Source organism: Corvus cornix, chromosome 1 (genome assembly GCF_000738735.6).
Source record: "Corvus cornix cornix isolate S_Up_H32 chromosome 1, ASM73873v5, whole genome shotgun sequence".
Lineage (NCBI taxonomy): Eukaryota > Metazoa > Chordata > Aves > Passeriformes > Corvidae > Corvus > Corvus cornix.
In genome coordinates, this window is record NC_046332.1 from 77,488,547 (window position 1) to 77,510,866 (window position 22,320).

Sequence of the window (22,320 nt, forward strand, 5' to 3'; positions counted from 1 at the left end):
GAGGAAGACAAAATTTAATCAGGTTACTTTGCAGAAAGACTGCTCAAAGCCAGTCAAAGGGCACAGCAAATTGCCTGAATAGGTACCTCATGGGTGGTTTTTAAAAGCAAGGTAAAAACCCATGTTGGATTTGGCCCGGAATATATTTAATCCTGCTTCTGGGAGTAGATGCTTAATAGAAGGCCTCAGGAGATCCTGCATTTTATGGTATCAGCTGTGCACTAAACTCTTATTGATGGAACACCCTGTTGAGGGCTTTTTGCATATTTAACAACTTCTTTAGTTCTGCTTTCTCTCATTTAATGAAGATTTTTTAAAAAGTGCCAGAGAAAAAGAAATGTTACAATCTCATTTATTTTTTCTTCACAAAACTGCCATTCACCAAGATCAAAATCATACAAAAAGAGGGAAGGAATGGACAGAGATGTTGCTGTTGCTGCTTCTGGTCACCTAGGGGCTACCATAATCAGCATAGGTTTATGCTGGAGCAGCAGATTTTTATATTTTATTTTCCACCCTTTTCAAAGCCATCGTCTCTTACAAACTGGGTGAGGGTGCTTACCGTACCTGGTGGCATCCTCAGCTAGGCTCTGGCTGGGCTTTGTGTTTACTCCATTTATTCTATTTCCCTTTCAAATAGAACAATATTACCATAGTTTTGTTCATTGGGTATACTCAAACACATTTAAACAAGAGGTCGCCTTGAATGGACTAGTTAGAACTGGTTTCCAATTAGCCTTAAAACATTAATTTGTCACTCTGCTCATTACTAAAAAAAGGATTTTTCTTCTTGTCTCTTTTTTCAGGAAGTGGCTAAGTGGAAGGGATCACTTTCTTTCTCAAAATGTAACACATTTCTCAGTAGCAGTTCAGTTACTGATCCTTGTGAAAGACCTCAGGGACAGTCTAAAGGAATGTAGTTGAAATTGAAGTGCAGCTGCTTTCTGATTTATTTCCTGCTCCGCCACTTTTACATGGGGATGCTGCAGCGGTTAAGATCCATTGCGGATGGGGCAGTTGTGGCCTCACCCCTGGATGTTGCCTGGCTTTCTGGAGAGCCTGTTCAGGGACCTGAGCTGCTTGGAAATGAATTGTGGGGTTTGTCAGATGAGGCTTCAGCTCTCTCAGCCCACAGAGCAGGGGTTCGCTGGGATCGTGGGGGGCCACGGCTGGAGTCGGCAGTGCTCCAACAGCTCCGCCGAATCGCACTTTCAGCTTTACCTGGCAAAAGAGCATAAGCACAGTTTGATGGGCTGGAGGCAAAACCGGAAACATGGCAGCTGCCCCTCTTTCTGGATGGGGAACATTCCATGTTTTTTAGGGAAACGTGCCAAGCCTTGTTCCAGGGACAGCGGCCTGTGGGAGAACGGGGGCAGAGGGGTACCGGGGGCCTGCGCTGGCAGCTGCTGGCGAGGGGAAGAGAGCCCATTTTGCCTGTGAACGACACTTCAAATGAACAGAAACTGCTCACGAATTCGGGTCAAAATGCGGGAAGAATGAACCCTGGGAGCCAAGCCACGCGTTTGTTTCCTCCAGAAAATCGTCCACGGTACCGGTAACACGCCATAGCTCCAGCAGCCAAAAGGAAGCCGAACAACACGACGCAAACCCAGGATTTTGGCCGCTCTGCAGCACCGCCCGCCCGCCGCTGCCCCCGTTGTTTCGCGGAGGAAACGCTCGGGCCCGTCCCCGAGGCGGGCCGGGCTCGGGCCTCGGGGCAAAACACTGCGGGCCGGCCCGCACCCCGCGGGAGCCCCGGCCCCCGCGCTGCCGCTGCCCCTTCCCCGGCCCCGGCGGCGGCCGGACGGCACGGGCTGCGGCGGGCGGGCCCGGCCCCGGGGCGGTGCGAGCGGCGCTCGGCCCCGGCAGGGAGGGGCCGGACCGCCCCTACGCGAGGAGCCGCCGCCGTCGCGGTCGCGGCGGGAGAGGGTGACAAGCCGCTGCTGCGCGGAGCCACCTCCGCCCGGCTGGGAGAAGCGGGTGTCCCCCCGCTCCGCGCTCCGCTCCGAGGTAAGGCAGCCGCCCGCGCCGCCGCCAGTTCCCCCTGCGCCGCCGCCAGCCCACCCCCGCTCCGGAGTGGTTGCGGGGCCACAGCGCGGGGACAGCCCGTGTCCTCTCGCCGCGGGGCCGGGCCGCGCGGGGACGCGGCCGGTGCGCGGCGGCGGCGGGACTTCGGCTTGCCCGGCGCCCCGGGGAGGAGTCGCGGCAGCGGTGCCGCCGGCCCCGGGGGGAGCCTGGCGGCCGCGGCGGCCCGCGGCGCCTCCCTGCGCGGGGAGCTGCCGCTGCTGCCCGTCCCGCCGCACCTGGACCCCCGGTCCCTCTCGCTGCCCCCGCCAAGGGCGCGGAAGGCGCCCCGAGCCCCGCGCCGGTTCGGGTGCCCGCTGCCCCCGCTGCTCGCCTCCCCTTCTCTTCCCTGGGGGAGCCGCCGCGGCGTGGGACGGGGCGGGAGGCGGCGGGCGCTGCTGCCGGGCCGTCGCGTCTGGTTCAGCGGTGATTTATGGTTTTGTTAACTCAGCATTTGGCACGGCGTGCGAGCGGGGAGAGCGGCGAGCGGGAGTCATAACTTTGTGTTACTTCTGGAAGGGAAAGGGAAAGGGCCCCGTGGGGCCGTGGCCGCCCCAGCGGCTTCCTCCAAATCCTCCCTCCCCGCTCCATGCCCGCCTGCTTCATCCCTGCGCCGGGGGCTCGCTGCAGCCAGCGGGGAATAGCGCTGGGCAGGTTCGTGGGGGGGACACGATACGGGACTGCCACCCGTGAAGGTGAGCGTGACAGAGGGGGAAAAACTGTCTGAAATTAAATGTTTTTCTTACTGCTGGTTTTGCGTGGAAACCCTATATATTTATTCCATGTACGTACATATGTATTTGTCTACATATACACAGAATATGCACACGTATTTTTTTGAACTATGAGAACATTGCCTATAGGCTTCTGTTTCCAGATGTTTTGTTTTCTGTTTCTTTTGGGCATATTTACATTTCTGCTGGGAGCGAAACAGACAGCAGTAATGTGGCTGAATATGTATTTGAACAGTAGCAGGGAACAACTTGTGTGCCTTTAATTCAGCTGCAGAGGATATCCATGTGGGATTAATGTACTTAAGTGATCGTGTCACACTGACGTATCTTGTTCAGACTTGTAGATTTTTAAAGCAGTGTGGACTTGTAGGTAGTAGCGGAAGTGTAATTAATTTTAAACATGTGACTTGGCCTAGTGCTTTTGATTTTAACGTGGTATTCGTACCTTGGTAAGTATACATAGATTTAGCCATCTGTCCTCTATTTTCCCTTCGTGTGTGTACATACCACACTGTGCAAATGAAAAAGGTACCTGCGGTAAGCTTTAGGGCTAAATACATGTTTCAACTCTTCTGGGAAATGCTCTAAAGTTACTTTCAAGGACTAGTGGAAAGCGTCTTTCATACAGTTTCTGAGTATGTTTAAAGTAAAAAAAAAAATAGTTGCTCCAGCATCAATTATGTCAATTTGTAGCTTGTATTTGGCACTAATACTATTTGCATTCATCGAGTACAGTTGATACTGCTGCTGGAAGGGATGTAATTTTTCCCACTGTGGACAAGGCCCTTTTGTGCAGTGTCAACCTCATGCTTTTAGAGGATCCGTGAACCCCTGGGTAGAGCCAGCTCTGTGGTTTCTCTCTCCAGTGGTAAGGTGGTGGTGGGGTGCCAGCTCCAGTGTTGCTCATTTGAGATCGTAGGCACAGAAGTTCTGCCACAGGCTGGAGCTCCCAGTTGGGGCACACCAGTCTTTGGCGCTTGCCATAGTTGCAGGCACATGCTATGGCTCATCTACATGTCAGTGAAATTCGGAACAGCAGTGGGCCACCCTGGTGATTTGTACAGCGTAAGGGTCTGTCTGTCTGTCCGTGCAAGGTAGCCTGCAGGATGGTGCCTGTTTTCCTGCAGCTGAAGAAATGGGCTGTTTTGTTGTGGTATCCCTGCTGTCACCACAGGAGTGGTACCTATCTGCATTGTGCAGATAGGTGGGTGGATGACATAGCATGTGTCACTTCAACATACTTTCCCCTCTGAAACTTATCTCCTCTATTATTTATGGCCCTCTGAAGAAATGGCCTGGGTTTAGTCAACAGCAAACCTGCGAAAATCTCTCGTCTTTGGAATTGGTATGTTTGGGATTGTGATGCTGAAATCTTCATCTGAGCATCATTTTCTTAAATTTGGCTTTTATAGAATAACAGTTGTCATAAGAAGATTAAAAATAAAGTCTACTTGCTGCTAACACTTGGTGGGTGAAATTTTCATCTCTGATACTCCAGATGCTCTGCAGTTTCTCTGCTGGTTGCAGAGTCTCTAGAATTGTACTGTGCAGTACTAAACAGACTGCTTTTTCTCCTAACCTAGGGATTCTTAAACTGTGGTATACCGACCATAGCAAAAGTAGTACATGAATTCTGCCACCAGTGGCATGTGACTGCCGTATGGGAAACCTTCTTAGTCTTGCTTTTCCTTGGGTTAAAAGCTTGGTTACAGGACACTGGAAAAAGTTCTGTTAACTTTTTGTCCTGATTTATAGCAGGAAGAAAGAAAAAGTGTATTAAATTGGTATTCCCATTGCTGCCTCATGGTGTTAGATTTTTTGCATCCTCTGGGTAGCTCTTGGAATCTCAGCAACACTACATGATTATTTTACTCCTTATGCTGCCAAGTAGAATTATATAGCCTAATTTATTTAGATTTGGCATGTTCTCGCTGAAACTCATCCCATGCTAGGTGAATGAACAGTTTGTTTGTTTATATTGCCTTCACTCCTCCCTCCCCTTTTAATAGGCCCTCACAGGTCTTACTGTAGTTCTACTCAAAGGTTTCTGAATTTGGTTGAATTTGGCAATAAAAATAGAAATAAAGAACTATGAACCACATTAAACTTGTTATCAAAGAAGGTATTTTCATGCTGTCAGGGTAGAAATCTCGCCTCTCATGGCTCCAGCCAGTCCTACAATCACATTTACTGCTCTTCTATAAATTTTTTTCTGACAGGTTATTGTTAGCTGTCTGTGGCTGAAGTACTCAGGACAGATGGGAACACGCTCCCTTCATCTTTGAAGAATTACAAAGTCACCTAATTGGCTTCCCAATCACACTGTATCTTTCTTCATAGCCCTCTATCATAACTCAGACTCTTCCAGTCTACTTATTATTCCTTTCCAGATGTCTTTTAACAGTCGAATCTTTGCTGGATCACTCTTCCCCTGATGAATTATTATTTATTTTCTCAGAGGCATCTAAGAAATAAAATGACTGATGGATTATTTTTTTCCCCTCCCATTACCTTTCTTCAATATTCTCCCACGTTCATTTGCAAGTAGAGCTACTTAGAAAGTGTTCATTAAAATGTCATTGAAGTGAAAGTCAAGACAGAGTGTTAATAAAAAATGCTTTTCAGTTTCAAGTTGCTTGTTTCTCGTGAATAAACGTTTAAAAACAAAAACAATCTCTTTCTTTTCTACTGCTGATACTTTCTTTCCCTGTGCATTTTGCTGTCTTGATCACCGTGGTTGGATTATTTGTGGTAAATGTGTTTGACACAATCTACTGGTTTAAGGCTTTAGAGAAACACAGTATCAAAACACTCAACTAACTTCGGAATAAAAATATATGGCTCAATCAACTACAGGTATGAAGAAAGAGTAGACCTCTTCAAAAATCTTAAAGTGCTGAAGAACTCAACAGTTTATCTTGCCTTGCAGCTGCATGCCAACATGTTGAGCTCACATTGGGTGACTGATGGCAGTGATGACTGTCAGGGGCTGTTCCTCTGCGGAGGCCAAAGTAGCCCTGTTGCTGCCCAGGGCCGGGGCCGTAAGATACAGGGAGCTGTAAGATAGTGGGTAGATGTTTGAGTACTGTGAGGATGCAGCCTGGAAGATGGGAGGATGATGGTATGACACTGTGTTACCAGGGAAGGACATAACACATTCTGGAGTAATCAAATTCCGTAGATTGGAAGGCTTCATGGGCTGCCCAGAGTGCACTGGGGACACAGATGACTCTTTGCCTAGAGAGAGCTGAGGCAGCAATGCTGTTATTGAGTAGCATTTCAGTATGAAAGTATAATGTCAGTGTAAAGGCCAGAAATACTTCTGACCTATGATGAGCTAGGATCATGTATCTTAAAGCAACAAACCTAGGGTCTGTCTGTGGCTGCAAACTCTTGACAGTGCTTTTCTCTGCTCTCTACTGAATTCCAGGTTTACTTTTAATTTCAGCTATTCCTCCTTGTTTGGATGGTGCTGCAGTTGTTTTTGCTGAAGATTAAACAGGTCTGTTGTGTCTTCACAATGGGAGAATTTGAGACTGTTGCTGGCTAATTGACCTAGTGGTTTGACACTGAAGTTAGAAAGTAGTGTATAGTCAATTGAGTTTTGTAGGTCTCTGTAGGGGAAGGAGCAAGTAATGTGGAAGCAGCTTTCCACTGCTGCCTTTCTCCATTGCCCCTAGTTTATCCTGGAAGGACCCAGACTATTCATAATATTTTTGTGGGCCCTTTTGAGGTACCCTCCCTGGTGAGACAAATATTTCATTCCTGATGGTATCAAAAAGGAGGTCTGTGAGGTTGGGTATATATCAGCCCATACTTCCTCTAAAAAGAGAAAATTTGAAGTATGGGAAGATCTGTGTCCTTTCTTTAGGATGTCCTTTCATTTGATGTCTCTGGTCTGTAGCGTTAGGGTTATTGAAGTGAGCCAATAATTGGCTTTGTTGCTTATCTTTTTCTGGAATGGAAGGTTTGGTACTAACCAGTGGTTGCTCAGGACAATATATCCACAATGAGTTTCTTCAGCAATGGTAGGACTGCTACTTTTTCAAGGAGGAAGAAGATTTCCAAGTATTTTGTTAATGATTTCAGGCTGGAAGGAGTATGGTTGAATTCACAGGTCTCAGACCCTGTTTTAAGATTAAGTAATGTCTAAATGGGCTTGGCTTGAGCTGTGTAAGCTGGCTGTTGGTGGATATGTGCGAGGTGCAGTTTTGTTTACTGAGAGCGCTTTCCAAGTGTGCGCAAGGTTTTCACAAAGTGGAGTATTTCCTTGCTGTGCAGCATGTCTGTATGGTTGTCATAGGCCTTGAGAATGGAAAGCCTTAGCATAGGCTTTGATGCATTAGTTATTTCAGCATTTATTTGCTATTCTCCATTTGGGAATTTCTGTCCTGTGTGTATGGTGAGATACTGATAACGTCAGGGTGATTTTTGGGTATGTTACTGGAGCAGTGTTTGTCAGGAGTTGACTGTGGTTTTGATCATTGTTGATGTGTGGGTCCCTGAGCCCTCAGGCCCTTGCCCTGCTGCTGTTGATGAGCTCTGCAAGATTTTGGAGTTTTTCAGTCCTTACTCTGCTGAGGCTTTCTCTGGTTCCTGGGAAGCTGGCCATGCTTTTACTTGCCTGAATGAGGCGAGTGGTAACTGCAGTAGTGTTGTGATATCCATAATGTTCAACTTCTCTGTCAAGTGTTAGGTCAAAAATATGGTCAGCTTTGCAGGCTGGACCAGGCGTGATCTGTGAAGGTGCCAAGAGGACTATGAGGAAACTGGCTTTTCTTAAAAAACACAAGGTGATAAGGTTTGGGGATTTTATCACGTTCAACCTTGTCAAAGTGTCTGCTGAAATTCTCAAGATTCATAATTCTAGGGCATTTTGCTACCTTCCATTGCAAGATATTAATGGTAGCCTTCCTAAAGCTGTTTGTTTATTGTAGTCTTTGAGTAAATAAATGTTAGCTTTGGCTTTTCAGGTTAATGGAATCTAATAAAGGTGCGTTAATATAAGCACCTTAGATTTCACATTTGCAGAACAGGTGAGCACAGTGCTTCTGTCTGCTTGTCTTGGATCATGAGGAGCAGGGAAAAAAGATGTGGGTTTTACATCTCATCTAGAGAGCTTTGGGTGATGCAATGTATATCATGTATTTCACTCTCGGGATTGTGTATTGCCTGTTGGCAGTTAGAGGTAGGTCTTACATTACTCAGTTCATTCACTTAATTTCATAATGCTTTGTGCTCTTTGCTTCCTGTTTGTGGTGGAGTGTATGTCTCCTGCTACTTGCAGCTACCAGAAAGTATCTGATTTGTCTGGTTCTTTCCCTCTAATTCCTTGGAAAACCTGGTCCAGTTTATACTATGGCAGATGAAGTGTGCCACGTCATTCGGACTGCTGGGTCCCACAGGAGAGGCACGTGATTTGTCTTGGAGGCACAAGCTGTTGAATCCGGGAATGGTTAGACCTGGATATGCCTCCTGTGGGAGCCGTGGTGAGTGTGGACAGGAAGGATGAGGGCAGGGTAATGTTGAGGCACATTCCATCAGAAGATGGTGTTGGTGGTTTCAGGCAGTCTTTTTTTATTTTTTTTTTAAATAACCTGTCCTTGCTGTTGTGAATTAGAGGAAGGGAGAAAAAAAATCTGTCCACTTCCTGAGCTGTAAAGAGGCCACTTGAGTAATGGTGTGGCAATAACTGGAGGCCAGAGCTGGGTGGATCTCAATACTCCTCCCTCACGAAGCTGCAGAGGAGTTTGGTCATCTGAATTGTGGCAATGGCCCTGGGGCTGACAGGAGGATTACTACAGCACTGTTCTTGCTTTCTAGAAAGCTTACCTCATTCTTCTTTACAAATTTCAGAGATAGTTGACGTGTTTTTTCTTACGTGGTATGAGCACTTCCAAACCTGCTAGAGCTCATCCCTGCTGCTGCTGAGTCCCTGGTGGAGTCTGCTGCTGGAAACAAACTGGGATGGGGAAAAGTGTCATTAGTACAGAACTGTGCAGAGGCTTTTAGGATTGAGATAATGAATTTTCTAAACAGGAGGAATAATTGAAACTGCTGTAGTTCCACTTTGCTTACTCCAGCAAGATTTTGTCAGTGGGTTCTTAGTTATTTGTTGATTTCTGCATAATAGACTGAAAAAAGGAGCAGAATGAATGGGATATCCATAAAGGTTAGATTTTTTGGCTTTTTTTTTTTTTTTTTTTTTTTAGCTGCCAGCACTCTTGAAGTTACATTGTCTCAAAAAGAAGTCTTTGAAGATGGCCGTAATTGGAAAAAGCTGTATAAAATTTGGGGGTTTTTAAAGGACCTATAAGGAACTCCTATAGAAAATAAGCACTGGTAACTTCATTTTTTATTGTTAGGTGGCTTGATCATAGATACCTTTATAAAATAGAAGTGCATTCAATACGCAAAATATCTGAGAGTGCTGAAGTAGAAAGGTCTGAAATTCCATGGACATTTCTGTGCAGGATGCAGAGCTTTTAACGTATCCCTTCTGTCAGCAGTACAAAGAGGAATCAAAAAAAGCAAATGCAAAACATCTGAATGATAGTCCCTTGTATATGCTGCCAGTAGTAAAGGGAAGCGAAAACTAGAAGCCTCTCTAGTTCATCCAGTGTGAATTGAGCATGTGGTCACGGCTTTTGTCAAGGTGGTACTTCTAGCTCAGATGAAGTCCTATTGCCATGTCTAGTTCCAGTGAAAAGTTACTTTTATGAGTAGGGGTCTAGGTTGAGGGAGCTGGGCTTATTTGCTTGGATGAAAAGTAGGCAAGGGACAGTCCAGTAGCTGTTACGGCTACGGGAGGATGATTATGAAAATAATAGGACCAAACTCTACTTGGTAGTGCCAGGTGACTCAAGGGACAGTGACAACCAATTGTTTCTTTGGAGATTCAGGTTGGATGTTGGGAAAATCTTGTTACTAGGAGAGTAGTGCAGCACACTGGCAGGTCATTCAGAGGAGCAAGTATCTGCCCTCTGAGCTTCGCAGGACTCACCAAGGCAAAGCCATGCTGACCCAGTCTGCTTTTGATGATAGTTTTCTTTTGAGTCAGAAGCTGCACTAGGTAAGAAACCCCCTGAGGTTTCTTACAATCAAGTTTTCTAGGAGAATTCCTCCCCTGCTTCTCAAGTGAAGGAATTTTTAGACAACTTTGGACTGAGCTGACCAGCTACTGAGGGATGCGTGGTGGTAAACTTACTTTAATGACCTCAGTACAGCTTTTGTAGTTCATACAGTAATGTTTCAGTACTATACTGAGATTAGTTTTGTTAACCTAAGTATTTATGACCTGAGGATCAGAAGAGTATTTTTATCAACAGGTTTCTTTTGCTCTCACCTGTCCCTGAAGGAAGGGACAGAACTCTTTGATGGTGAATACAATCCTGCCCAAACAGGCAAACCTCTCCTCGTGGGTCTGCTGAAGATAGCTTCGGGGAATGAAGCGGCATTGTAGTTGCCAAAAGGACAGGTGGTCTGCAGTGAAATTTAGCTTAAAATCTTAAGTTCATAAGACTATACACCCCACAGCAAAAGATCTGTGTAATCTTCATCTTGTACTTTTTCTCTACAGACCCCTTTGCTTAGTAGTACTACCTTTAAGTAAGCCAAAGGTAGCAGACAGGATATCTTCTAATCTTATTTTGGCTCCACTAATATGTATTAGTGGTCGTATTTTATCCTTTTTAGAGCTGATATGAGGGGGAACAGCCAAATGAATGGTTTTGTCAATTTATAACAGGTTTTTTTTGAGAGAGAGAGGAAGAGGACAGTTGTACAAAAATACAGAATAGGTGAAGTATCTGTGTTAGAAAGCTGGATGCTATCCCCTTACAGACATTTCCCTACAAATAAACTCTCCATTCCATCTTTGGATCTCTGGTGAATGAAGTCCTGTATGCATTTTGATTTTTGAGGCATTCTTTCTGTAATTTACTTCATTTTTCTGGTGGTGGGATTAAATATTGACATGTGCTACTTGAAACATGCTGTTTTCAGAGGTCGTGCTTTTGGATGCCATTTTATCCCACACAGTGCTTCTGCTAGAGGACCTTGTTTCTTGCCCTGCATTACTCATACTTGTTTGCTTACTTTTTTCTGTGTGAAAACAATTCTTGTTTCTCTTTGTGTTTACAGCTACTTATTTCTTGGTTTCTGTTGCATGGCATTTGGGAAAAATGAAGGTTCATGTTCATGTATATAGTATTATGTGGCAGAGTAATTAGGCAAAGATCCACATGTAAAGTTTAAAAGCATTATACAACAAAGTGTTCCTGACACTTCACAGTAATCAGAAAACAAGCTGAAACAAAGCAACCTCTTTTGAGGTGCAAATGGAAATTTGGTGCAAAACTCATGTCTGAATGCATCTAAATCTGATGTTTAAAGAAAAGCTTGCCTAAGTGAACACAAACTCATAGACTTCACAAAACAGAGCTGCCTGTTAACCAAAAGACTAGTTGCTTGCCAACAGTTCACTTGGCATAGCTTTCTCCTACCTGTCATCCATACTTCACAGAAAGAAATAAAACCCTGTACTTACATACTCTAGGCCCTCTCTTCTTGCCAAAGTAATGCTTTTTTAATTATATAGAGTCTTCTGCTCTTACATGTGTGGGTTATTAATTGCTGTAAAAGGCTGAGGGATTGAATGCTGCTCTTACTGATTTTAAAAAACAAAAATTATCCAATTGGCTTTCATTTTCTGTGAAGTTTCCTGGAGCCTAGTTTCTCTGCTTACAGTGGAGATTGCTTGCTGATTTTGCTGCATGCCCCTGAGCATCTACCCTACATTCTCAGGCTGTTAAGAGGCAGCTTGTAGGGAAATGGGAGGTAGCATCACCTGTTAAATAGCGATGGGTTGTTTTACACCTGTATTGCAGTAGTGTGCAAAAACAATATTAATTTTAATGAATTAGAAAGAGCAAGTTATTTTGAATTATTTTTGTGCTAATTGAAGATGGGAAAATTCATAATGTAGCATAGTTTCAGTGGCATTTTTTCCCTTTGGATTTATAATGGAGTAATAAAATAGAGCTTTTGATTTAAAGGATAATTAGAGAGTTCTCATTACATCACTTGTTCGAAGATATATTCTTTTGAGCCATTGCTTGAATATATGCAGGATTTCAAATATATTTGAGGCTGATAACTGAGTCTTAGTAGATTTCAAAAATACTAGGTTTACATGCAGAAAACTTACTTGGAATACATCTCTCGTATAGTCACATGAAGTATTAGTTTTGGTCATTTAGGAACTTCTTGGAGGACAAATCTTGCTCCTGTCTTCCCAGCAGCTTGGAAATCCCCAAGATAAGGGGCAGAAGTTTAGTATGTGCATCTTCCACTACGCTCCTTGAAACACGAGGGTTTTCCTATGCCCACATGACTTTGTGGCTGAGGTTAGTAGGTTTTATGAAAAGGTGATTTATCAAATGGTTTCCTCCTGTTGTGGGTTTGAATAGGAACTACTCCAAATCTGAGGCCAGAACAATGGGTATGGAGGAAATTAGTCATGGAGGGGTCTGAGGAGGAAGGAGCATGTTTTTATCAGCAATGGAAGAACTTCCCAGTACATGGGGGTCTCATTAAACATGATTTATGCACCAGTGGGTAGTGCTGGATTACGCCTTCACATTGTTTCCAATTGAGTATTAAAGACATAAAGGTACAGCACTTGCTTTCTTCTTAATTTGACACATTTGGGAAGTATTCTTCCTAACCACATGGATTCAAAATACATTTCTATGAAGGCTTAAGCATTTGGTGTTTATTTCAGCCGAAGTCAGAGACTTGTGAGGCTTCCATTAAGTAAGTCCCTGGCTGTGGTAGAGATTGTACAAACTAGAGGGACATGAAGTCAGTAAGCAGAGAGAGATTTATCTTGAATTTATGATATATATGGCTGGCTTAAATAGTGCTTGTACTTTCACCCTGTGATTCCTTGTGATTCATAAAACATATTTTGGTAGGGTTCAGCAGCTGATGGTAAAGGGTTTCTGTTTTGTATGTAACCTTTTTACATTCTGCTGGAAGATTTGGGAAGACTTATTCTGATAGGAATATTTCGAAGGAAATGGTTGCATTTTTGGATGACTACAGGTATCTAAATATATGGCATATAAACGGCACTAGATAATTTTATATCTGGGATGTCTGTATGGGGCTGGCAAATATAAGACATACCAGTAACCCAGTCCTTCCACCAATGGCTACTGAAGGCCAACAGAAATTCCCTAGGGCATCTAGAAGAAAGTAGATATCTGGGTTTGGATGATTAAAATTTAAATTTTAATGTTATAATACTTCTGTGATTTGGTATTTCAGATGAGAAAACTGGAAACAGCTTTTTTTTCAGCTGTCATGAAGAAAAACACAATCACTTCCCTGAAAAAACTTTTGCATAAGTCAGTGTTCTAAGAGTAAGGCAATGTAGGTGGTTTGCCAATTTATTTTACTGAGCTTATTATTTTGCCAGTTTATAGTATCTGCCTTATAGAGTCAGCAAGATAATGGTGGTTGTTTTACCAACCTTCCCTCTCCCCAAAAATGTCACCCTCCAAAGAAGAAAATCAAGAGGAGAATCCCAGTTCAACTCTTCTTAGGTTAACTTGGTGTCAATCAGTTGTTCAGAGGAGGAAAGCGTGAGTGAGTGCAAAGATTGCTGTTCAGTCAGGGGAAAAAAAAAACCTGGAACATATTCAGCATAGCTTAGAGAACAAGCTTATGTAGCTTATATAGCAACATAGCTGGAACATGCTTATGGCAAGCTGAGGATTTACACCAAAGCTGTAACTGTACATTGTCAAAATACAGGTGTCCTTTAGCTCTATGCTAATGTCTTTAGTTATTTGAATGAATTTGAAAATCAAAGGTGCTTTCCAGTGTATGTAACTAAAATATCTAAATATTTATGTTCATAATAAGGCTTCTTCTGTAGTAAGAGTTCATCTCCTACATGTTTAATGAAGGACATGATAGAAGAAGCCTAAGGGTGACCATCTCAGGTAACCAATACAGAAGCACAGATGCTTTTAGGATATGATGAAATCTCTTAGAATAGCTACTTTGGGATAGGATGAATCATAGCCCACAAATGCCTATTTCTCTTCAGCGACTATAAAGAGAGAGGGGGAGTAGAGTGACTCAGTGAAATGTGGTTGTTTATATTTGGTGAAATATATTTCAAGCTAAGTGCATAAGGCTACAATCCAGAGGCAGCTCAGCTCTCCATGGCACCTGGTGCATGTGTCTCAAACATTCAGCTACAAAAGCCTGGTTGGAGTGAACTGCAGTTCTCTTCTGGCTGATGCCTTCATCATCCTTCCCAACTGGAACCACCCTCTAGAGGAATGGTGCACATGTACTTAGTTTTCATCCCGATGGGGAATTGGTGTCATCCTAAAATAAAGTCAGGATGCAGGCTGGATGTGTGCCTGAACCCATGTGTTTGGATCTCACAATTTAGACATGGCTTAAACTCCTTGTGCAAGCAGTGGAAGGAGAAGGAGCATTTGGAAGGCCTCCAGAAGCCACCTTAATTTTGGTAAGATTGATTCCTAACATGTAACTTAAATATGTGCTTGCTTCTGTGGAGTGTTTTCATTTTATATTTTTCTCAGCATATATGATGAAAATAGAATAATCTGTTTTCCTGTCTGTCCGCAGACAATCTCCAGTTTTCCTAGGTTAGGGAGATGTTGGGATGTCTGGGCGGTGGGAAGCTAAAACAGTTGAAAAGCCAGACTTAAAGTTCTTGCAATAAGCCTATTTTTAAAACAAAAACCAGACCTGTCCTTTCAGAACCTGTTCCCAGTTAGTAACTTGGAATTTTGATATTACTCTTTAAATTTTTAACTTAATAATGATTTCCACCATCACTTCAGCCCCAATATAGAGATTGAGGTATTTTGCAAAAGCTGGCATCAGTGGTATTATGCATGAGTGCCTAGTTTTAAAATCTTGGCAGCTGCTTTGACTTTTCTTTATGCTGTCATTCAGACCATAGCTACCAAAGCTGAATTTTGCTCGTAGTAACAGTTGTGGGAAGTTACTAAGGGAAGAGTCTATTACTGACACAGGAAATAGTTTTGCAGTTCTTTTTGTCATTGCCAAACTTATCAAAATGTCAGTGTTGCCATAGGTCATCTAGGCATAGCTCAAAATCGTCTCTCTGCTGCAGAGTGTCACAAATTGCTTGGTGACTTCAGTGCTGGTGTTACATATGTTCCACCCTTCTTGCAAAACTCCCTTTAAATTGAGAAGTTTTGTTGTTTCTGGAAATAGACCTAATTCCTGTGATTTGAGAGTAAGGAAGGGAAAACAACTGTGTGGGTTTTGCATTTTTCAGTTCTTCTCCCTTTATTACTTCCAAAGTAGTCCACTTTTCTCCAAAAGTTATATCAGGACCATTCAGAAAATTGTGTGTAATAGTCACTGTTAGAAGCATTTTTCCCTTGATTCATTAATAACAGGAGCATATCAATCAGAGCAGATGGCATTTTCTGAGTTGGAATTTACCTTTGTTATTCTTTGTTGAGTTTGACACCTGAATTTCTCAGCTTCTCTAAGATTATGTTGTTTTACAGTTAAATATATAATATGGTTGTATAAATCAGACTGAAAATTGAAATTCTGGCCTTTTTCTTAACTGATGTGAAAAATCAATGGGTATATGGGCACATTTCTATTTGAGAACTACTTACTCCTCAATGTACAGAGCAATTAATTTTAAAAATCTCTTTTTTTGCAGTCCATGAAGTCATGCCTTACTATATGTACTACTCAGGTGCCATTTTTGAGAAAGAGTGTATATTTTGTCTTGAACTTTTTGATGGGTCTTAGCTAAAGGGTTCACAAATGGGATGTGATATATTTTCAGCACACCCCATTGAGTTGGGGGTGTTCTGATCCTTTGGCAGGGGAGGACCTATAACATAATAACCCACATGAGGATCTGGGTGGGTGTGTGGCTACTAGTTTTGTGTTTGTGATTCAAGAGTCCTAGGAATGCCATCTGGAAGCCCCCCAGCCCCGTTTGACTGCTGTTAAAGCTCTGCAGTGGTTCAAGGCCGGTGCGTGCACTGTGGAGCAATGGCACTTGAAATCGGGTTGTGCAGGCAGTGCTGAGCCGGTGCCTTTTCAGGGGTTGTGTTAGTGACTTGTCTTGGGTTTGTGGCAGGGAAGGGTTGAGGTAACTTGCAAGTTTCCTCCCTGTTGTGGAGCAGACTAATGGGCCACAGAAGCTCTCGGCAGGTGTTGTGGTATGAATGTGCATGTGCTCTGTGGAGAGGGGCTGGCTCTTGGTGACTGGTGCTGCCTGTGCTGCTTACTCTCCCTTGTCTGGCAGGGGCACCATCTTCTTCTGTGTTGTAACCTGCTCGACTAGACCAACCAGGCTCTGGCTCTTGCATCTCTTCCTCCCTTTCCCTCTCATCGCTCTCCCTCTTCTGCCCAGCCTCATGCCATGTGTTGGCCCACCTGACCTTTCTGACAGCCCCTCTGCAGTGCACTCTCGAGGGCTTGTCTCACGCACGTCCGTGGGGCACCAGCCCAAGGGTCATGAGAGCAACAGGCGAGGTTGTCTTCCTGCTGTCAGCTCCAATGTCTGGTCTCTGGCAGATGGGAGCAGCAGTTACAGGGGAAATCCTGCTAATCTCCTGTAACCTGAGCCCATTACATGCTCAGTCGCACTGTGGGGCTGGTGCATTTCCAGCCGCATAAGGACTGATGGCTGAAGGAATTGGATGCTCACTGCAGAACAGTTTCTGAGATTTGCACTGTAGGGATCAGAAATAAAAATTAAAAAGATGCTGTGAGTCAGCTGAATATTAGCAGGTTTTAAATCTTTGTCAAATAGGAAAATATTTTCATATGCATAGCAAAAAAGCCTAGCCTTGATCTATTAAAGAAACTCTCAAAAACAGTATCAAAAGAGCAAGGGATCAGCACTTTACCAAATTTCAAGGCTGCCCCAACATGGGCAGAGGAGCCAGAGTTTCCCCGTGAGTTACAAGGATGGCAAAGCAACATGTTTTTGTCTAGGCTATCTCAGAACTAGGCAGACTGTTTTGGCAGAAAAGTCAATAAATCTTGCAGCAGATGTCCAGCATGGAAAATTTTTAACAAGGGCAGCTCAAGTTTGGCAAAGTCAAAAGAATGTGGAAAATCCTGGTGAGATGCACCAAGCCATCTTAATAACGGGTGGAGTTACCACCCCTGTCCTCGGGGTCTCTCGAACCCACCAGAATCAACTATTTGTGTTTTTTGAGGAGGGTTGTTTTGGGTTTGGTTTTTTTTTTTATATAGGGCAGAATAGAGAAGAATGGAGGGGGTGACTGAACAGAAAGTAAGGGTTGGCTGGCCTTCTGGAGCCTTCTTTGGCAGGAACACATTGCAGCCATGCCTGGAAGGGAAGGGTTTTCACAAATTGTGTGGGAGATGGTGGAGCCCAAAGGAGAGTTGCTGCTTGCTGGATAGAGGAATAATGGATTTTTGGGAAGCTGTGTTTATAATATGCAAAATAGTCCACAGGAAACAATGGGGCCTTGGGACAGAGCTGCCAGTGAATGAGAGCTTTGTTTTCCTCTTGTCTATTCATATTTCTAAACTTTTAGTGGCATTTTAAACACATTTTACACATTTTTTGTGTAATGGCTTGAATTGCCTAAACTGCTGCCGAAAGTATTGTTGCACTGCAGTCTTTATCCCTTTTTGGATAAAGATTGACTTTCAGTTTAAGCTCCTTTTTGTATTTTTCTTAATTGCAACTCTTGTTTAATAATCCTCGGCTGCTTTGTTCTCATGTTTTAAAACTTTAGAAAAATTAATAGGAAAACTGGTTGACAGCAGACCTTATGTACCAAGCATGTTGAGCTGGCCACAGCCTGACTTGAAAATGGCAACTGGTATCGTACGTAGTCCTTATGCCAGAACCTTGATACAAATGAACATCAGTTGCAAGCTAATTGCATGAACTTCCAGTTTAGATGCTGCTGATGGGATTTGTCTGCCATGGATATGAATTAAAACACCATTGTGTTTTCTTTGAGAGGCATCCCATACCTGCAGTCCCTAACAACCAGTCTGAAATAATCAAAAAGGTGTTATGGTTGTATTGCTGTTAAATGCAGGCGCTGCTCATAAGATTATGCAGTGTTAAAATGAGAGTATTACTGCCTGAATCGGAGTGTGTTTTGGCTGCATGTTAAAATAAAAGATAGATGGTTTGATTTAATATGGTGCGTGTCTCACCTTTACAAACAAATGGCATCACTGCAGTTTTGCAGTTTCAGAAATGTTGTTTGTGCACGCGTTTACAATTAGCAAAAGCTTTGAAAATCCTTGTGCAAGAAATGGTGTAGCTGCTGTTGCAGTGGTGGGAAAAGGAGTTGTTTGCTTTTGCTGCGTATGTTATTTCATGGAGCTATCACTTTACCTCAGCAGTAAAACTCCTTCCCTGTGCGAGGGAAATTCCTGGTTCATCGGTATGGATGCATTGTTTTTACACATTAGAAGTGCTGTGTTGCTGTGTCAATCATCCCGTTAGGATCAGTTTAAGAGCAGTAGGGTTGACGAAGCTGGGTGTGATTGGCTGCCTTATGCTGGGAGGGCTCTGTGAGAAGGAAGGGCTGCAGTCTTTCAGCAACAGAGTTTAGGCTGTGTCTTTGCTTCATCATCTGAGGAAAAATCCCCAGACAAGTCACAAGGCTTTCTGAGAAAAAAAGCCAAAACATTACAGGCTGCTCATCATTTCGTGTGAGAATTAGTTACCATGATGCGATGGGAAAGATATGGCTGTTTGTTTATATCAGATGTTCCTGTTCACGTTGGGAATGTGTCGAATAGACAGGGCTAAACAAGGTAGGAGGATTGTTGTCTTTTATCGAATGTTTCAAGAGTTTGCTGCAGTATACTGCATACTGTATGTGTTGCTTGGGGGAGTCAGGGAAACACTGTTTCCCCCGTGAATAGATGCTGTTTGGGCAAAATAGGTGGATTTTACGGTAACTTGTTTTCAAAGGGTATTAATTTCCAGTGTAAATAGCTCTCTTCAGAAATAGAACATGAGTATATGCATATTAAAACAAGTAAAAAAAGAAATAGGTCAGTGTGTTTCAGAAGTGCTGCTACCCTAATTGGATTTTTAGCTGGGTTGTTGTCTGGAAGTGCAGCCTAGCTTTAAGAAGGAGAAGGAGTCACCCTGGAAATCTGTGAAGTTTATAGCAGCTATGTTTGAAGATTTAGGTGAATTAGACTGGCTGATCTAAATAATTCCCTATCGGAAGCTTTAATTAAAGCCAAGACTGCCTGTTTTAGATTTGTAGGAGTATATGAGATTACAGTATTTTACCCTGTTATAAAAGTATGGGTGTTTTTGACTGCGCTGTGATTCCTTGTCCTCTTCAATGAAAGCCAGGGGAATTTTTCATATTGTAGTTTATTGTAGAAAGCTGCCCTTTCCAGGTCTTTGTCTTGGCAGCAAAACAGAACCTGTACATGAAAACAAGGAAAACAAGGTTGATATTATGTGCTGCAATTATCTGATCTTTATACATTTTTAATGAGAGAACACACAGCTAGCAGAATAATTTAATGAGCAGGCTGGCTTTTAGAGCAATGATTTCACTGTACTAAGGCACATCAACTTTCTTCCAGAGAAGGAGCCTCAGGAAGGAATGGAGAATATTTATGTTAAATGCTCTAGAGAGAAGGAAGAGATATTTAGGCAGAAGTCTGTAAAACTCTGGAAGAATAGAGTAGTTTTTAGTTGTTACTATTATTTGTTAGATAGGAAGCAAACTTTACCATCATGTTGCAGGAGGGCTCTGAGAACATTTCCTCATCCTGTGATATGCTGAAGCCTCTTCAGCTTTCTCAGACTGCCATATGCATTGATGATGCTCAGTACTTTTCAGGATGTCACTCATGGATGACCTGATTTAACATGCTGACTTCATTTGTGTTATAGCAGCATCATTTATATGTACAGTATATAATATAGTTGGGTTTTTAAAATTTTTTCCCCTAAGATTAGGATTTAGTGAGACAGCAAGAATATGTTGTCTTCTTATCTATCCTGTAGTAGCTATGTTCACTGCATACAGATACTTATATTCAGATAGGACGTTGATAGAAAAAATAAGTGTATGTACTGAGGAAGATCAATTTCTTAAAGAGAAATCAGGTAGAAGAACCTTTTGCTGCCTAAGAAAACCTTTTTAGTGATGTAATTTTGGGGGGAAAGTTTCAAGATTTCCTTATCCTAGGAATGAGCTACACTAGTTTTAATAGTATTGCAGCAAGTAGGCCCTGCTAGACCAACTGTCCATCGCCCCTCCCATTTTTTCAAGGAGAAGTACAGGACATGTACTCAGAACTCTTGATGTCACCTCCCAGTTCCTCACAGCTGACTGCTCAGAGGAGGTTGATATGACTTCCCTACTCCCTGGCCAAGTACTTGCTGGAGACCTGTGGCTGGGTTGTTGACACATACTCAGGTCATGAGCCGGTTATTTTTGAATGCTACAGTCTTCTACATAAAATCAACCTTGTCTCTTCTGAGAATTTCAAGCTCTGCTAACAAATGAAACACATGTAGAGTGTTATTATTACAAATCCATAGGGTATGGATATGTATGTTTAACTCTATCACTATTGATGCTTAAATATGTTGTTTGTGTGGAGACTGTGTTAAGCATGTGAGGCAAAGACTGACAATTAGAAGCAAGTAAAGTAAGCTTTTTCAAGCTATAAAATATGAGACGAGTATTTAGTTTTTGCAAGTAAAGCTATTTTCCTGCACAGCTTTCAGAAAAAACTTTTCAGTCTCCTGTTTTGAGACAGTCTCTTACTTTCAGGTAATTTCAGTGTCTGGCTTCCATACCTTGAAGATCACAATATATAGAGTTATCCTTGTTATGCCTGACTACCAAAGTGAAAATTTGCATTCATCCCTTAGTCAAGTAGTTTGTGTCAAACTACTGACAGACAAATGACAAAAGGATTTAAAAAATTATTTCCTGGTCAAGGTGCATATATGCTACTACTTTATATGCTTAGGTAAATGAACCTTCATCTTGGAGAGTAGAGGTGATACTAAATATTCTGTATTTACATTTATTATGTAAACAGTTGGTACTAAAAGTATTTTCGACCAGATTCTGGTGCCGCTTTTCATTTAGTAGTATCTTTTCTGCTTAATTGCTCTGTGTATTTCATCAGAGCTATTAGTGTGGTAACCTTACAGTGTGCAGTCCGTCTGTTTTCAAGGAATAATTACTTTGTTTAGAATTACTCTCTTTATTTTCTGAAGGTAGAATTTTCTAATGAGTTAGAGGTCCTGAAGTACAGTGCTTGACAATAGAGCATTTTTAAAGGCGAATCAACTTCTTCATTTGTAAGTGTACATTTTACAGAAATGTGAGATAATTATGTGCTATCATTTTTAATTTTTTTTTTTTCTGAGCAAGAAAAATGCCTCTTAATGTTGCGTGGGATTTCAGGCACTCGGGTATCACCACTGCTGTGAATGAATCTTCTTCTCTGTTGCTCAGAAGTATGTCAGAAATAATCCGTACTAGGTTTATTTGTAAAAGCTCTGTGAAATATTCAGTTTTTATAATATTAAGAGATGAGAAAAAGACTTAGTGTTTAATTGAAATTACTTACTAATTATTTTACATAAAGTTTTAACACATTGCTAATACTTAAATTTTACATGATAGCTATTAGTGATACCGTGCTTCCTAATGTTACTAGAAATTTCTGACTTCAAGGATTGTTTTTTCTCTTCTGGGGAAGAAACACTTTTTTTTAAGTCAGATTATTTTTTCCCTCTTTTTATGAATATGGCCATTACAAAAGTTTAGCAAAAGCGAGCTAAATCACTTGTTTTAAAATTTGATAGTCTGTATTTTCTTTTTAAAACCTTTGATGGTGAAGCTAATTTGAAATGTGTAATACAATGTATTATGGTTAACTAATGTGCACCAGTGCTATGTAACTGGTCTGTAAACAGGCTGAAATTATAGCCTCAGGAAAATAAAACTCATTTCAAGAGTGTCAGTGCTGAAAACTAGTTCAAATAATAGCAGTATTAACTGTTTGACTAATTAAACTAATCTCCTTATACATTATTAGCAAATGCAGTGACAGTTGTTGATTATTGATATACAGAGTCTTCTTTTTAAAAAGCCTTATTTTAAAACCAAACTTTCTGGCTCTATTTGGAGTAGAGGGTGCATGAGGAGAGAGAAGTTATGCAGCCCCTTTCTAGAATCTGCCAACTTCCTAATCGCCACAATTTTTTATTATTCTTTTGTAACAGGGCCGTTAAAACGCTGAGCTCTCTCTCCGATAATGCTGGCGATGTCAAGTTCTTAGTTCAGTATTTCGGGCATGCTAAAAAAGGAAAAGTCTGGGGCTGTGAAGATTGAAGAGCATACCTAACAGGGGATTGTATGCAAAATCCTTATAACTAACACAAAGAAATACTAATTATGTAGGGGACTCTTTG

General features: G+C 42.3%; 1 protein-coding gene and 1 long non-coding RNA gene across 11 annotated transcripts in view; one reads left to right on the forward strand and one right to left on the reverse strand.

The window, feature by feature from the left end:
- Window positions 1-335: 335 nt before the first annotated feature.
- LOC109143922 lies at window positions 336-1,787 on the reverse strand. The gene is made up of 2 exons (XR_002044328.3): window positions 1,385-1,787; window positions 336-1,221 (listed from the first exon to the last, which is right to left on the reverse strand). It is a non-coding gene; the product is annotated as an uncharacterized LOC109143922 (long non-coding RNA).
- Window positions 1,788-1,878: 91 nt separating this feature from the next.
- MBNL2 (muscleblind like splicing regulator 2) overlaps window positions 1,879-22,320 on the forward strand; it is a 107,171-nt gene continuing 86,729 nt past the window's right edge. For 6 of the 10 annotated variants that reach the window (XM_039557748.1, XM_039557965.1, XM_039557914.1 and 3 more), the window contains exon 1: window positions 1,880-2,010. The gene's annotated coding sequence lies outside the window, so the exon portion shown is untranslated. Of the gene's footprint in view, window positions 2,011-18,444; window positions 18,666-22,320 lie in introns of those variants that run through there. The other 4 variants (XM_039557860.1, XM_039558215.1, XM_039558119.1 and 1 more) reach the window with 3 other exon arrangements.